Below are 14800 nucleotides of genomic sequence, written 5' to 3'. Positions count from 1 at the left end.
ATCATAAGGGTCACAACAGACATCCCTTTTAAGGCTCCAGTTTGATTGGTTACCTTGCAGCCGCAGCAGTTGCTCCCAGGTGTGGGAGTGATATCATGATGGCTAAAGTCACTGCTTTGGTGATGTCAGAGGGTTATTGAGGTTTTAAGGGCAGTGACATCACAAAGGTGGTGACGTCACAATAGTGGTGACATTATAATGAGCAGCATCAGTGAAATTGCCTGACATGTCTTTTTAAAGGCCCAGGAACCAGTAGTGATGTCACAGGAGGGGGCGTGGTGGGCGCTAATGCACCGAGGGTCCTAACCTATCAACTGAGCACTCTGATCTGCATCTGCCAACAGCTGTAGCGGCAGAACCCGGGAGCAGGTATAGCCAAAGCCATAGGAGTTCTATGTCTACATTAAGGCTGCAGGTAATGATGCAGCGAGCAGGACGTCACAGGTGCCGATGTCACTCCCTTGTTGAAGTTGCTGCTGATGATATCTTCAGGGGAGAGGTTGTCTCATACATGGGCTGGTAGGTCCCTTGTAGGACAACAGTGCATTTGATGACATCCCAGGGGTGATGATGTTACAAGGATGACATTGCCTTTTGTGTCCCCTTTAAGGCCTCAGAATGAGTTCTGACATCCCAGGTAAGTGCGCAGAGCATGATGTCACTAGGGGCGCCAGCCTTATAAATTGAACCCTGGGACCGTCACATAGCCATGATGTTGCACTAGGAAGCAGGGGCCACCTTATGCCAAAGGCTTTTTACATCCCTTTTAAGGCTCCATAGTGGGTAATGACACCACAGCGGCCAACATCGATGTCTTGGTGATCTCACTACTGATGACATCATCCAGGAGAGTTTCAGGGAAATTCATATATTTATTCTGTATGAGCATTACTTGGGGCTATGAAATACATATAAACCAGAATTTTTCCCGTCTTTAACTTTTTAATATATTTTAAGGATGGAAAATATTTTTTGGGTAAACAACAACAACCTTGTACTTAAATTCTAAGTCTTCCTATATAATATACCATAGTTATTCCGTAAATAAGGATCAATTATATACAATTCAAGTCTGAAAATGTAATTACACGTTAACTGAAAAAGTAAAAGCAACTGTTTACAGCTAGCATCATTTAGTAAGGAAAAACAAACAATTACGCGTATCTCTTGTTTTGTTGTAAGCACCAAATGTCTGCTTGGCAAAAGAAGATGGACTAGGCATGGTGTCAATTTTTAAGCACATGGACTTCAAGTGTCTGAAAATATCATGGAACAGGTATGAATGAAACTGAAAGTATAGATGACTTGCTAATATTGTTTATTTATGGAATAATTTTTTTATTTCTATAAACTACAGATATAGCAGAGCTGAATTTATCATTTAATTGTTTTTTGTTGTGCATTATGATAACATACTAAGTTCAGATAATATACTAGGTCAAATGCACTACTATGAAAAACCCCAAATATTCTGCTATCACAATAAGTTGAGCCAATGCAAACTCAGCACTGCTATATCTGTGCATATAAGAAAATGTTCTCCTGTGGCATGTCATGATGCATACATATATAAAAAATATATATTTAAAGTAAATGTGGAAAAATGTTGTCTTCTGATGTCAAATCATATATGATAATACAGGAAATCCCACTTTACCCCCTATTGCAGCCACATATACACCCCCCTTGGTGTTTTTCATGTTTTGTTGGGTTACAACCTGGAATTAAAATGGATTTTAAATTAGATTATATGTAGAGGACCTGACAAAATACTCCAAATTGTTACAGTGGAATGAAAAATAATACCTTGTTTAAAAAAAGAAAAAGAAACAACTAAAAACGAATAAGTTGTGAGTACAAATGTATTCACCCCCTTTGCTATGAAACCCCTAAATAAGGTCCCCCTGTGTGCAATCAAACTGTCACCTGATCTGTCACATGATGTCAGTATAAATACTTCTGCAAAACCACTAAGAAAACAACATGAATACCAAGGAGCACTCCAAACAGGTCAGAGACAAAGTTGTGAAGAAGTATAGATCAGGACTGGTTTATAAGAAAAAACCCTGAACTCTGAACAACCCACGCAGCACTGTTAAATCCATTATAACAAAATGGTAAAAATATGGCACACGTACAAACCTGACAAGAGAAGACTGCCCACCAAAACTTACAGACCGGGCAAGGAGGGAATTAATCAGAGATTCAACAAAGACATCAACGATAACACTGAAGGATCTCCAAAGATCCAGAGCGGAGATGCAAGCATCTGTCCTTAGGGCCACGATAAGCCGTACACTCCACAGAGTCGGGCTTTATGGAAGTGGCCAGAAAAAAAGCCAGTGCTTAAAGAGGCTCTGTCACCAGATTTTGCAACCCCTATCTGCTATTGCAGCAGATAGGCGCTGCAATGTAGATTACAGTAACGTTTTTATTTTTAAAAAACGAGCATTTATGGCCAAGTTATGACCATTTTTGTATTTATGCAAATGAGGCTTGCAAAAGTACAACTGGGCGTCTTGAAAAGTAAAAGTACAACTGGGCGTGTATTATGTGCGTACATCGGGGCGTGTTTACTTCTTTTACTAGCTGGGCGTTCTGACGAGAAGTATCATCCACTTCTCTTCAGAACGCTTAGCTTCTGGCAGTGCAGATCTGTGACGTCACTCACAGGTCCTGCATCGTGTCGGCCACATCGGCACCAGAGGCTACAGTTGATTCTGCAGCAGCATCAGCGTTTGCAGGTAAGTAGCTACATCGACTTACCTGCAAACGCCGATGCTGCTGCAGAATCATCTGTAGCCTCTGGTGCCGATGTGTCCTCGCTCGTCTGACACGATGCAGGACCTGTGAGTGACGTCACAGATCTGCACTGTCAGAAGCTGGGCGTTCTGAAGAGAAGTGGATGATACTTCTCGTCAGAACGCCCAGCTAGTAAAAGAAGTAAAAACGCCCCGATGTACGCACATAATACACGCCCAGTTGTACTTTTACTTTTCAACACGCCCAGTTGTACTTTTGCAAGCCTCATTTGCATAAATACAAAAATGGTCATATCTTGGCCAAAAATGCTCGTTTTTAAAAAATAAAAACGTTACTGTAATCTACATTGCAGCGCCTATCTGCTGCAATAGCAGATAGGGGTTGCAAAATCTGGTGACAGAGCCTCTTTAAAGAAAAACATAAGAAAACACATTTTGAGTTTGCCAAACAGCATGTCGTAGTCTCCCCAAACACATGGAAGAAGGTTCTCTGGTCAGATGAGACTAACATTGAACTTTTTGGCCATCATGAGAAACGCTTTGTGTGGAGGAAACCCAACACTTCCCACCCCAAGAACACATTCCCGCAGTGAAGCATGGTGGTGGTAGCATCATGCTGTGGGGGTGCTTTTCTTCGTCAGGGACTGAAAAACTAGCCAGGATTGAAGGAAAGATGGATGGCAGTAAATCCAGGGCAATTCTTGAAGAAAAACCTGTTTGTCTGCCAGGAAATGAGACTGGACTAGGTTCACCCTCCAGTAAGACAATGACCCTAAACATACAGCTGAAGTTACACTGGAGTGGTGTAAGGAAAAACATGTAAACATCTTGGAATGGCCGAGTGAAAGTCCAGACCTCAATCCAAGTGAGAATCTGTGGCATGACTTGAAGTTTGCTGTACATCAATGCAACTCACTTAAAGTAATTGGAGCAGTTTTGCCTGGAAGAATGGGCAAGAATCCATGTGTCTAGAAGCTATTGGAGACAACCCCTTAGTGACTTGCAAATACAAGTACAAACCTCCCAAAAAATACATTTTAATTCAGGGTTATAATGCAACAAAACAGGAAAAACACCAATGGAGTGAATAATTTCACAAGGCACTGTAAGAGAGGACAATACGAACAAAAGAAAAAGATAGCAGCAAAAAAGCCACAGGTGTGGCAGGAGGCAGAGGAACAAAAAGATACCAAACGAGAAAAAGACCAACTTAGCTGGACATTTCCACAATAAAAGTATCTTTATTTTATCTCCAACAATCCTGAATAAAAATGAAATCAGTGTTCTTTCAAAAGGACTAAATTTTGTACCTACAGCCAAGTTTAACCTTTTCCTGTAATGTCGGGGTAGAGAGACGGACAGGTGAGCCCTAATCTACCCGCCACTCAGTCCCTGCCTACTTGCACGGCCTGTCCTAGGCGACGGCGTACAACTGGGCGACGGTCCCTACGCTCAATATGTGCACGACAGACAACACAAGACAAGGGTACACAGAAGCAAAGGGAAGTGGGGCAGTTGCCCACGGCAACACCGTGAGCAAAAGAGTAGTGAACGAGCCGAGTCAAACCAGGAGAGTAAGCGGTAGCAAAAGCAGAGCAGGAGAATAGTCATACAAGCCAGGGTCAATATGAAGCAGAGGTCAATGGTAATAGCAGGAACAGCAGAGCCAGGAAACAAGAGAATCACAGGCAAAGGACAAGCAGCAAATGAAGGTATAAATAGACCAAGGGTGGGAGATAGAACTGTCTGGTCAGGCTGTGATAGGTTCTCCCACTCCTCAGCCTACCAGCCTGAGTGGTAGCAGATCGAGTCACTCTAGCAGACCTAGGAACAGATGCAGGCTGATTAACCACGGGCGTCAACACAGAAGCTGTGTCAGTCAAATCCTTTACATTTCCAAACAATTTTGGATGTCAACGGATTCACCCGTCTCCTAACAGTAAAGAGACATTTTTTTTAAATTGATCACTATCAAGATTCTTAAGGAAATATTTCCTATGACACCATTGATGATCCTGCTTCAATTCCTTCTATGTCTAATAATCTGGACTTTCTTGGTCATGCCTCACATGAATGTGTTATGTCTCAAAATCAATTTTCCAGTCTAAATTTTTTGGAACAAAAATCACTACTACATTTAATGGATTTGTATAAAGAAAGTTATGATCCCATTTATCAAAACACTCAAATAGCAGATTATAAGATATCGAATCCTAGGTTTTATCCTACTCAATCATGGGTTGATATTTTGGATGACTTCCAATTCTGTATACAAAGGGATCTTAAATCCCGATACGATAAAATTTCTACCCCTCAGTTATCCAATATTAATTCTGATTTAATTAGCCAAGAAAATAATCTTACTAAAAAGGAATTATTTTGTCTAGACAACTGAAATAAAAATAAAAATATTGTCATCCGTAAAGCTGATAAGGGGGTGCAGTAGTGATTTTGGGCTCTTGCTTATACAAAAAACAAGTAAACGATCTATTATCCAACACCAATACATATTGAAAATTATTGTCTGATCCAACTGCAGTATGTACATCATTAAATAAATTACTAAAAGAGGGCTTGGGCTTGGGAGTTCCAAATGAAAAAACCACTAAACACCTTATTCCTGATTTTACAATCATGCCTATTTTTCGCAGTTTTCCTAAAGTGCACAAAGAAGTCTTTCCATGTCCTCTACGTCCGATTATATTGGGCATAGGATCTCTTAACTAAAAATTTAGTGCATGGATAGACAATTTATTACAACCTCTGGTCCAACGAAGCCCTGACTATCTGAAAGATAGCAAAGAAGTACTCAAATCTTTCCAGGACTTCAAATGGTCCAACACTTCCTCTTGGCTCACGTGCGATGTCGTGGTGGGATATATTCTTGTATTCCCAACGATCTGGCACGTCACGCTGTTGAATTCCATTTAAATAAATACAGTACTTATACCCCAGAATTACAGGAGTTTATTATAATGTCTATAGAATATCTGTTGAGTCACAATTTTTTCAGTTTTGACGAGTTTTATATACAAATCAAAGTTGCCCCTATGGGCTCTAAATTTTCCCCTTCATTGGCCAATCTATATATGTCATGGTGGGAAGAAAAATTCATTTTTTCAGAAATCGACCTGTACAGTAATGCCATTATGTGGTATGGACGCTATATTGGCAACCTGCTTCTGGTCTGGGCTGGAGATGTGACTTCAATACCACATTTTATACATTTTATTAATGACAATAACTTGAATTTAAAATTCACCTTTAATACATTTAGTTCTCAAACTCCCTTTTTGGATTTATTTCTAAGTGGGGATAAAGTAAATAAATGTGTTTCTACCTCTTTATACTGCAAAACCTTGGCAGGTAATACTATTTGACATGCATCTAGTTGTCACCCCAGTCACACTGTGAAAGCGATACCGCAAAGGTGAATTAATTAGAACTAGAAGAGCTTGTTCAGATGATTTGTCTTTCTCCACACAATGTAATGATTTAGAGCAGAAACTCTCACATAGAGGCTACAAAAAGTGGATGTGGAAAAAAGGCTGGAATTTTGTTACAAATAAATCAATACAATCCTTTTTTTAAAACAGCAGAAAAACTGATTTTTCATCAATATCCCCTATAGTTTTTTCTACTGTACATAGCTCTAATTATACTAAGATTATTAACATCATTAACTACACTACCTGTGTCCTATGGGCTTTTAACATTATGTTGAAATAAATCTCTGTTTATATTTTTTCAAATGTGGATGTGATGTGCTGAGGATTTTTTCTACATTTCTTCACTGTAAGAGAGGGGGTCGCCGATGTGTGTGACGCTTTTCACAACAAATTCCTGAGAGTCTGGACCCCATGGATAGATAGATTTTGTCCTGCCTTCTTAACACAGCACAAATCTACTCTCAATATAAAGAGGCACAATTTTTTTTTCTATTTCCAAATTCCATACTTCCAAATATAAAATTTTAGAATTGTTTATTTTATTCCTTTTCCATCTTTTTTTCTTTTTACTTGACACTATCTGGTTTTAAACTGTCCTGAATAAGGCCATCCACATATGTTTGACCATCTAAGGAATCTTTATACACCAGGCTGATAAACCAACATTTTCTTAATTTGTATGTTAGTTTGTGTTTCTTAATACCATACATTGCTCTGTTATACTAACTGATGGTCATTTTTCTGTTTCTTATTTGATGACTGTTTCATGCCTATTGGTTTATATTGTTCTTTTATTGTAAAAATACAAAACTACAATAAAAATAAGTGTAAAAAAAAAAAATATGTCTATAGTAATTATAGAGGTAGCCGAGTCAGTTTCCACCTCTTCTCAGCTAGATAGATTTGCCGAACTCCCATCAGGGGATCACGTATTTTTGAGTGGTGGGGAACTCAGAGAATAAATTTGCCATATAAATAACTATTGCCAAGATAGTAGCTGGGCCTCATAGCAAAATTTGAATAGCCAACATCGCTTTACATTTTGGGGCCCTTTTAAATTTCACAACAGACCTTCCCTCCTTAGTGTAGGTTCCAAGGTCATAAATGCCTATTTAAAGGGTTGTTGAATTTAATAGACATACAGAAAGAAATGAGGAGACAGACAGAGGGCCGCTTTAGGCCCCATGCACATGACCATAAAAATCGTCCGTAATTTCAGACCGCAATTACGGTCCGAAATTACGGATGCATTCATTCTATTATCCACAGACACCTTCTTGTTTATTTATGGGAAGGTGTCCGGGCCGTAGAAGTGTACCGCAAAAGATAGGACATGTCCTATCTTTTGGTTTTGATTGTCCGTGCTCCCATAAAATGTGGGTGGCCGGCCATGCCCGCAATCGCAGCCCGTGATTACGGGCACGGCCGCATGCATGAGGCCTTAACACTAGGGCAAATGGTGCACTTGTATCGGGTCCCCTGGCACACATGCTTCCTGGCAGCAGCACCATTTTCAAATGTATCCGAATCCTCAGGAGCCTTCAGCTCTCTGTTCCACCATTTACCCTGTGATGCCTGAGGTGAGCGGCTTGGAGCAGACAGGCACGATGTAGTGACATAATCGTGCCTGGCAGTGCAGGGGCACACACCGCACAGACCGGAGGAGACTTGCAGAGGGATCTCCTCCATTCCTTGTGGGAACAGGACTAGGTGAGTATTTTTTATTTTTCTTAGGAGGCACTATAGGGGCTTTATACTGTGTGTGGGAGGTACTATGGGGGTATTATACTGAGCACGTGGGAGGCACTATGGGGGTATGATATACTGTTTGTGGGGCACTATGGGGGCATTATACTGAGAGGGGCACCTAATATACTGTGTGTAGGGGGCACTATGGGGGCAATATACTGTGTAGGGGGACACTATAAGGACATTAAACTATGGGGCATGATTCTGTGTCAGGCAGCACTATCGGGGCGTTATACTGTGTGTGTGGAAGGCACTATGGAGGCATTATATACTGTGTGTAGGAGACACTATGGGGTATTATACTGTGGGGGAGCATTATATGCTGTGGGGGGAATTATGGGGCATTATACTGTGCGTGGGGCACTATGGGGAATTATAATGTGTGGGGGCACTATGTGGACATGATACTGTGTGAGAGAGCACTATGGGGGCATGATTCTGTGTGGGGGCATTATACTGAGTGGGGAGATACTATTAGGGGCATTATACTTTGTGGTTAGGCACTTTGAGGGCATAATACTGTTTGGGGGTACTATAGGGGCATTATACTGTGTGGGGAGCACTATAGGAGCATGATTTTGTGTGGGGGCACGCAAGGGGAATTATACTGTATGTGGGAAACTATGGGGGCATTATACTATGTGGGCAGCATTATGGGACATTATATTAGCTCTTCCTGGAAGAAGGGGGGGGCACTCGACATCCTTGCACTGGGTCCACCAATGTGTTTAAACAGCAATGGATAGATAGATAGATAGATAGATAGATAGATAGATAGATAGATAGATAGATAGATAGATAGATAGATAGATAGATAGATAGATCGATAGAACCAGCTTGGTCAGGGAGGGAGGGTGGTGGACGACCCCTTAGTAATCCGGGGGATTCTCAGCTCCATTAGCCCAAACAATACTATCTTCCGATATGTATTTATAAAATAATTTACTATAAATCAGAGAGGTATGAAAACTAAGCCGGCATTAGGCTCTATTCTCACTAACATTAGGGTGTATCTGTTTTTCCTTCTATTTTTTCACCTCAAACGGAAAGAAATCTGAGTGTAAAGAACACGATAAAGCATTCCCAAACATTTCCATTTCCAGCTTCTGTCACAAAAAAATTAGAAATCTATTAGTGAGGGCTGATATTTCTGATCATTATTACCATGACATGTAAAGTCACAATCGAGAGGCATGCAAATCCCAGTCACAATGCATCGTCTATCATTCCCTATGGGGACTACTATTGCAACATTTCCAGCCATGTTGGAATTTTTGTGATAGTCGCAAGGTCAAATGTGACTTTTTATTTATAGGGCATAATGGAATTTACATGGCGACTGTGACTTTAATGCGACCCCTATCTAAATATAAAGTAAATTTCTGCCTATGAAAAACATTTTTTATTAAATAGGTAAAAAAATTTTGCTAATGTACCAAACTCTTTCTGTATTAAGAGCTCCAAATTCCCTGCATAGACATAGAGTTAAATAATAATGTTCCGGCTGCATGCAGACGCCACAATCATAAAAATGTATTTCCAGAATATAGTAAGACTGACAGAGTCCTGGTAATTAGTTTCACGCGTTCCTTTAGAGCGCTGTTTCTACAATTGCTACAATCTTCCCATTATAGTGGCTTCCTAGGACGCACTGAGGGTACTAATCATCGCATCGCAGAGTTCAGAGCGTGTAACTTGTTCTGGTGTTTTCAAGTTTTGCTCATCACCATGTGAGCTTTTGAATTACAGCCCAGAGCTCAGCAAGCAAAGTTTTCTTAATTAAGTAACTTTTCTTTCAGACACGAGGTTAAATTGGCAAATGGTAACTAATGGTGAATGGCTGTGAAATAAGCATAATAGAGTAATCGCACAGAGCAAACATCACTTTTCTTTATAGTTTTTTAGTGTTATAATCTTTATAGTGTTTTATCTTATGTCTTAAAGGGAAGATACAGCGACAGATGTGCTGCTTACAGTGAACGATGTTTTACTCTAAAGTGCTGGGTCTCTCCCTATATACAAATAAGGAGAGACCTTGACAATCAACTTCAGGCAGATGGGGAGAAGCCGGAGGGGAGCAGCTCTGCTGACAGGCTCCCTTCAAGGCTGAATTCACACGTGGCATATTTTTATGCAACAAATTTGGCCACACCTAATCTGCTGCAGAATCGACATGTGTTGCATACGAATTTAAATGCGGATTTCCCCCTCTGCATTGTAAGACATGCAGATTTTGCAGCATATTTGCTGTGGTGCGCCAGATGCGCGGTAGAATAATATACCACATGTCAATCTAGCCTAATTTTGTGTGGTCCTCTATCATGGGCATAGTTAAGCTCAAACACTTTTTCTCTGCCCCTATCTATTTATCCAAATGCCATACCTCCCAACTTTTCATCGGTCAAAGAGGGAAAAGGTAGATTCACTGCATGCATTTCTGCGACTGTTCCATACATCTGAATGGAGTTTGTAAAATCACCTGATTATAGATATTTCCATGGTCCAAATAACATCAAATGTTTTATTAATAATATAATATATAATTTGGACATTTTCTGGAGCAATGAAGTAAATGTATTAACGCAAATTTGGTTTGAAAATTTGGGACTGTCCCAGGGAGCTATGCCCAACGCAATCCGTAGGTATCTAATCAATGTGTCTTCAAATAGGGTCACCATTCAAGTGCATTTCAAAAGTAACACCCTTCAGAAGTCCTATTAATATTTTATTCAGTAATTTCTGAGTTATCTTGGTCTCTGGTAACATATGCTGAGTGACAACTAATAAAAATAATAATTACAGTGTTTATAAGGGTTGTCACTCAGCTTTCCAAATTTTCCAAATGGCATTTAAATCTCCATTCCAGACTCATATGCCGTTTGTGGTCTATGGAAATGCTGGGTGAGCACTTCTATGGGCAATGAAATGGCTGGTATGAGTGAGTGTCATTTTTGGAACGCCACCATAACCTAGACATAATCACTCAGGAGCACCAAATCAAAATATTAAGTTCCTAATTTTGATAGTTGCAATATATGTGATATATGTATATTATATATAACTTTTGTAATTGTCATGCAAAATATAGCTAAATGACATCACAAACAATTCACTTGTTCACTGTCTACTAGAAAAGCCATGTGTTCTCCCGCTCAGATTTCATCAGTATGTTAATCTTGTGAAGAAGATCTACCAGAACATTTTACCTGAATCAGACTGTCTAATATCAACTTCATTGCTCTAATCCTCCTACTGGTCTTCTGAAACTTTCTTCTATATAATAGACTGTTCTTATAGTGATGGAAGGTCCTAGACGCAGTCATGCCTTCACTGACTTAGTGTTCTTGTATGGGACAGGTTTGAATGAAAATCACCCATAAATGTCTAAAGTATCGAAAAGCACCTCCCCTGTAAATGTCCTTAAAGCCTACCTAACTTTTAAAGGAGACTTTTCAGAATAAACTATCAAGTGTGTGTACATAAGGAATTACACTATTTCTGGAAATTATATGACTTGTATTCTGCATTTTTTAGCAGTTTTCCCCTCTGCAGGCTCTCTCTGTAATTCTCAGTTGTCTCTGAGCTAGTGGGTAGAGTCTAATTATGTCTTCTATACACTGCACACAGATAAGAAGAGAATCCTGCTCTCTTATCTCTATCTATCACATATATAGAATCTGCAGCAGCATGGAGGAGATACAGCAGTAACGTACAGTGTAGCTGAGAATCCAGCACTGGGGTGACAATTAAATCTTACCAGCAGCCTGTGACAACAGGGGGTGGACCTCAGATTACAGGAACGGAGACACCTAGTGGCAGTAGCTTCACACAGAATTTGCATGGGTAAAACAATTGAATTTTAACAGTAAGTAATTTACAAAGTTCATCTATATCAGGCATACTATTAGATTAGCATATGTTGTTTAAAAAGTTAGTGTCCATTCAACACTCCATCTTTTTCCACACTTGCTATATACTGTAGAGCGCAGATCTCTAAATTCCCATAAGAATGTTATATGCACTGTAACTAGAATTGGGCATCTGAAACAGATTCAATGGGCACTTTGAATTCGGTCTCTGTGGTCACTATGGGGAGGCTGGTATTACTATATAGGTGATAATATATGTAGTACTATGGGTGTTGTCTTGAGGGAATGACCAAGTGTCGTTTAGAAGGGATAACCAGATTATTTAACAGTATGGCCTATATCTGAAACACATTTCATGGCTCACTGTTGGCATCACAGGTAACCGAGCCTCTTTTCCATCAACAATTTAGGGAGGATGGCATATTTCTTTCTGCCTTCCGCAGCAGAAAAGCTAGATTTGCCCCTGTCACATATATACTGTATTTGCACATATGAGATGTGGATTAGATCTGATCATACCAGATTGGTTATCACTAGGTCTTATGATATGCCAAGCAGTCAGCTGAGTCTTCTTTTAGACACAAAGTGTTGCCCTGCCCTTTATATCAATTAAGTCTTACTGGCTTCTTATGATAATGTAATTTGAAGGCTTTTCGCTAAGCTTTAGCGTAGGTTTTATATACTGTACTCATAGACACATATGTTGCTGGGCTGCCAAAAAAATACTGTTCTGACTGCACTTAGTTTTTTTTTGCTTTAATGTAGTTCTGTGGTTGGAAAAAACTATTTTCATTCCTCTGTAAACTGTCCATATGTTGCTTTCATAAAACAGCTCTGAAGCTGACAGTGGGCAGATGGCCTGTTTTTGTGTATACTTGTGTATAAAGTGTCTGGCAAACATACCGAAAGAACGCTGCCAACATGTACCTACAGCAGCTTTCCTCCACTGGTTATAATTCAGACTGAATATTTAATTTCCTAAATGTAATATCATGGTACAGAACGGCTTATTATGCCCATCTTTGCTCAACAAGTTATGTTGAGCAGTTTGAAAAAAGATATTTGGAACCGGATATTGGAGCTAAGGATACATTTTCTATATATAACAATTACAAGTGTCTGTGTTGTGACTCTAGCATAACAGACTAGGTCCATTGGTTTGCAATAGTGATAGCAAATGTATTGAACAGGCAGGGTAAAGAATATTGAGGTTTGCTCACATATATGCGTTAGCGTTCTATTTTTTATTTAATAAAATAGCAGAAAAGGAGGAGGCAAAAAAAGTTAAACTTTGCCAGTAGAATTATTTAAACCTCTGATAAAATCTGTTCCTGTTTTCCTCTTAATCCATTTTTCCAATTTTTTGTTCAAATTTCTTTTAGAGCTGTGCATTGAGGAGCCTAGTTTCTACAAAGCATGTTGACTGTCATGTACACATACTAACCATTAGAAGTGTCTTTGCTTTGTACACAAAGAAAGAGAAGAACATACGCAAGAAGAACAGTCATGGAAAGGCAAATGACAGAGGAAGAAAGAATCTGAACCATGCGGGGGTGGGATGACTCAGAGACCAGAAGACTCAACTCTTGGGCAGCTCTGGAGCACAAGCTACTGCTCTAAAACAAGTCAAGTACTGTGCAGTGAGGAGATGAGAAACACTTCATAGTATATATGGGGTTTATTATTCGGACAGAAATGTTCACTCAAAAAAACCTCCAAAAAAACAGAGAAAGTAGAACTTTAAAAATGAAGGTTATAAAGAGCCTTTATAGATATCTTATAAAGTAGCTGCAGCTCAAAATTAAAGGTATTAGCCACTATGGTCAAAGCCTTTTTGGGTCCCCCGACGTTAAGATGATCCCATGGTGTTGCCCTATGGGACAACCAGTGATCAACTGTAATATGTGGGAAAAACTGTTAGCAAGTGTTCAGCCCTGCTGCAGCGCCACCACAGGGAAAATTTAGCATAACACAATGTCCATTGAAATAAATGGGTTGTACATATAATGCATTAGCTTGTTGGGTCCCCCAAAGCAAGAGATGCCCTTACAGCCAACCTGTGCTCTGGCTAAGAGTGCTCTCTTTTACCTCAGAATTATTTAATATGAAAATGGGTTTTCTAAACAGACAAACTTTTGAATTATTCTTACATAACCAAAAACTTTACCACTTTTTGCTATTGGAAACTTGGCAGATACAATCATTATAAGTGGAAATTATGAAATGTTTAGCAGGACAGTTATTGTTCTTCCATCTTGGTCCTGGATAATTGTATGACCGTTGTATTTGGTCTGATTATAGAAGTGTGACGTCACAGACATTTTCAGGGAGTAACATATACAAATCTGATCCATTTTTGGATTTATCCATTTGAGATACAATCATAATTATGATTATTATGATTAGGAATCACATAACTATTATAGGTAAAAAAACGAATATTTTTATGCTTATGTAAAATATTTGAAAAATATTTTACTGAAAATAAAATGTCATTTAAAGTAACAGTAAGTACATTTCAAATGCACAATTGTAGTAGGGTTCTACTTGTGTTAACCTAGCATGGAAAATAAGGTAGTTATTAATACTCAAAAATATCCAGAATTATTGTAAAATGATCTTCTTAAATATGAACAAATAACAATATTCAGTATTCTAGTGGATTCAAGTGGATTGCTGTATTGTTACAGTATACAACATAACTGTAAAGTCTATCTCTAACCTTAGTTACATTTAATGGGAGTAGTTTAAAACACAAAAATAGTGGAACATGGATATACCTTAGCGGTATCATGTTCATAAGCTTCTCACGTAGAACTCAAAACGATGTATAAACCATAACTTCCAATCAAAAATAATAATGTATCATTAGGAAATGGTCACAACACTTTTGGATTTTGGTCAACTTAAAGAAATGCCCAAAATGTCAAAACCTTCGTGTTTTTTTTATTTCATTTCCCAAAAGATATAT

At 39.1% G+C, this 14800-nt stretch overlaps 1 long non-coding RNA gene across 2 annotated transcripts; it reads left to right on the top strand.

The window, feature by feature from the left end:
- The first annotated feature begins 250 nt into the window (after positions 1–250).
- LOC142656237 (uncharacterized) lies at positions 251–13651 on the top strand. 2 transcript variants are annotated; one of them, XR_012849632.1, is made up of 3 exons: positions 251–369; positions 1183–1276; positions 13212–13651. It is a non-coding gene; the product is annotated as an uncharacterized LOC142656237 (long non-coding RNA). The 2 variants fall into 2 exon arrangements; XR_012849631.1 differs by lacking the exon at positions 1183–1276.
- Positions 13652–14800: the final 1149 nt, after the last annotated feature.

Source organism: Rhinoderma darwinii, chromosome 6 (assembly GCF_050947455.1).
Source record: "Rhinoderma darwinii isolate aRhiDar2 chromosome 6, aRhiDar2.hap1, whole genome shotgun sequence".
Lineage (NCBI taxonomy): Eukaryota > Metazoa > Chordata > Amphibia > Anura > Rhinodermatidae > Rhinoderma > Rhinoderma darwinii.
Note: the sequence above shows the minus strand (reverse complement) of the source record. Positions and strands in the feature narration are given on the sequence as shown.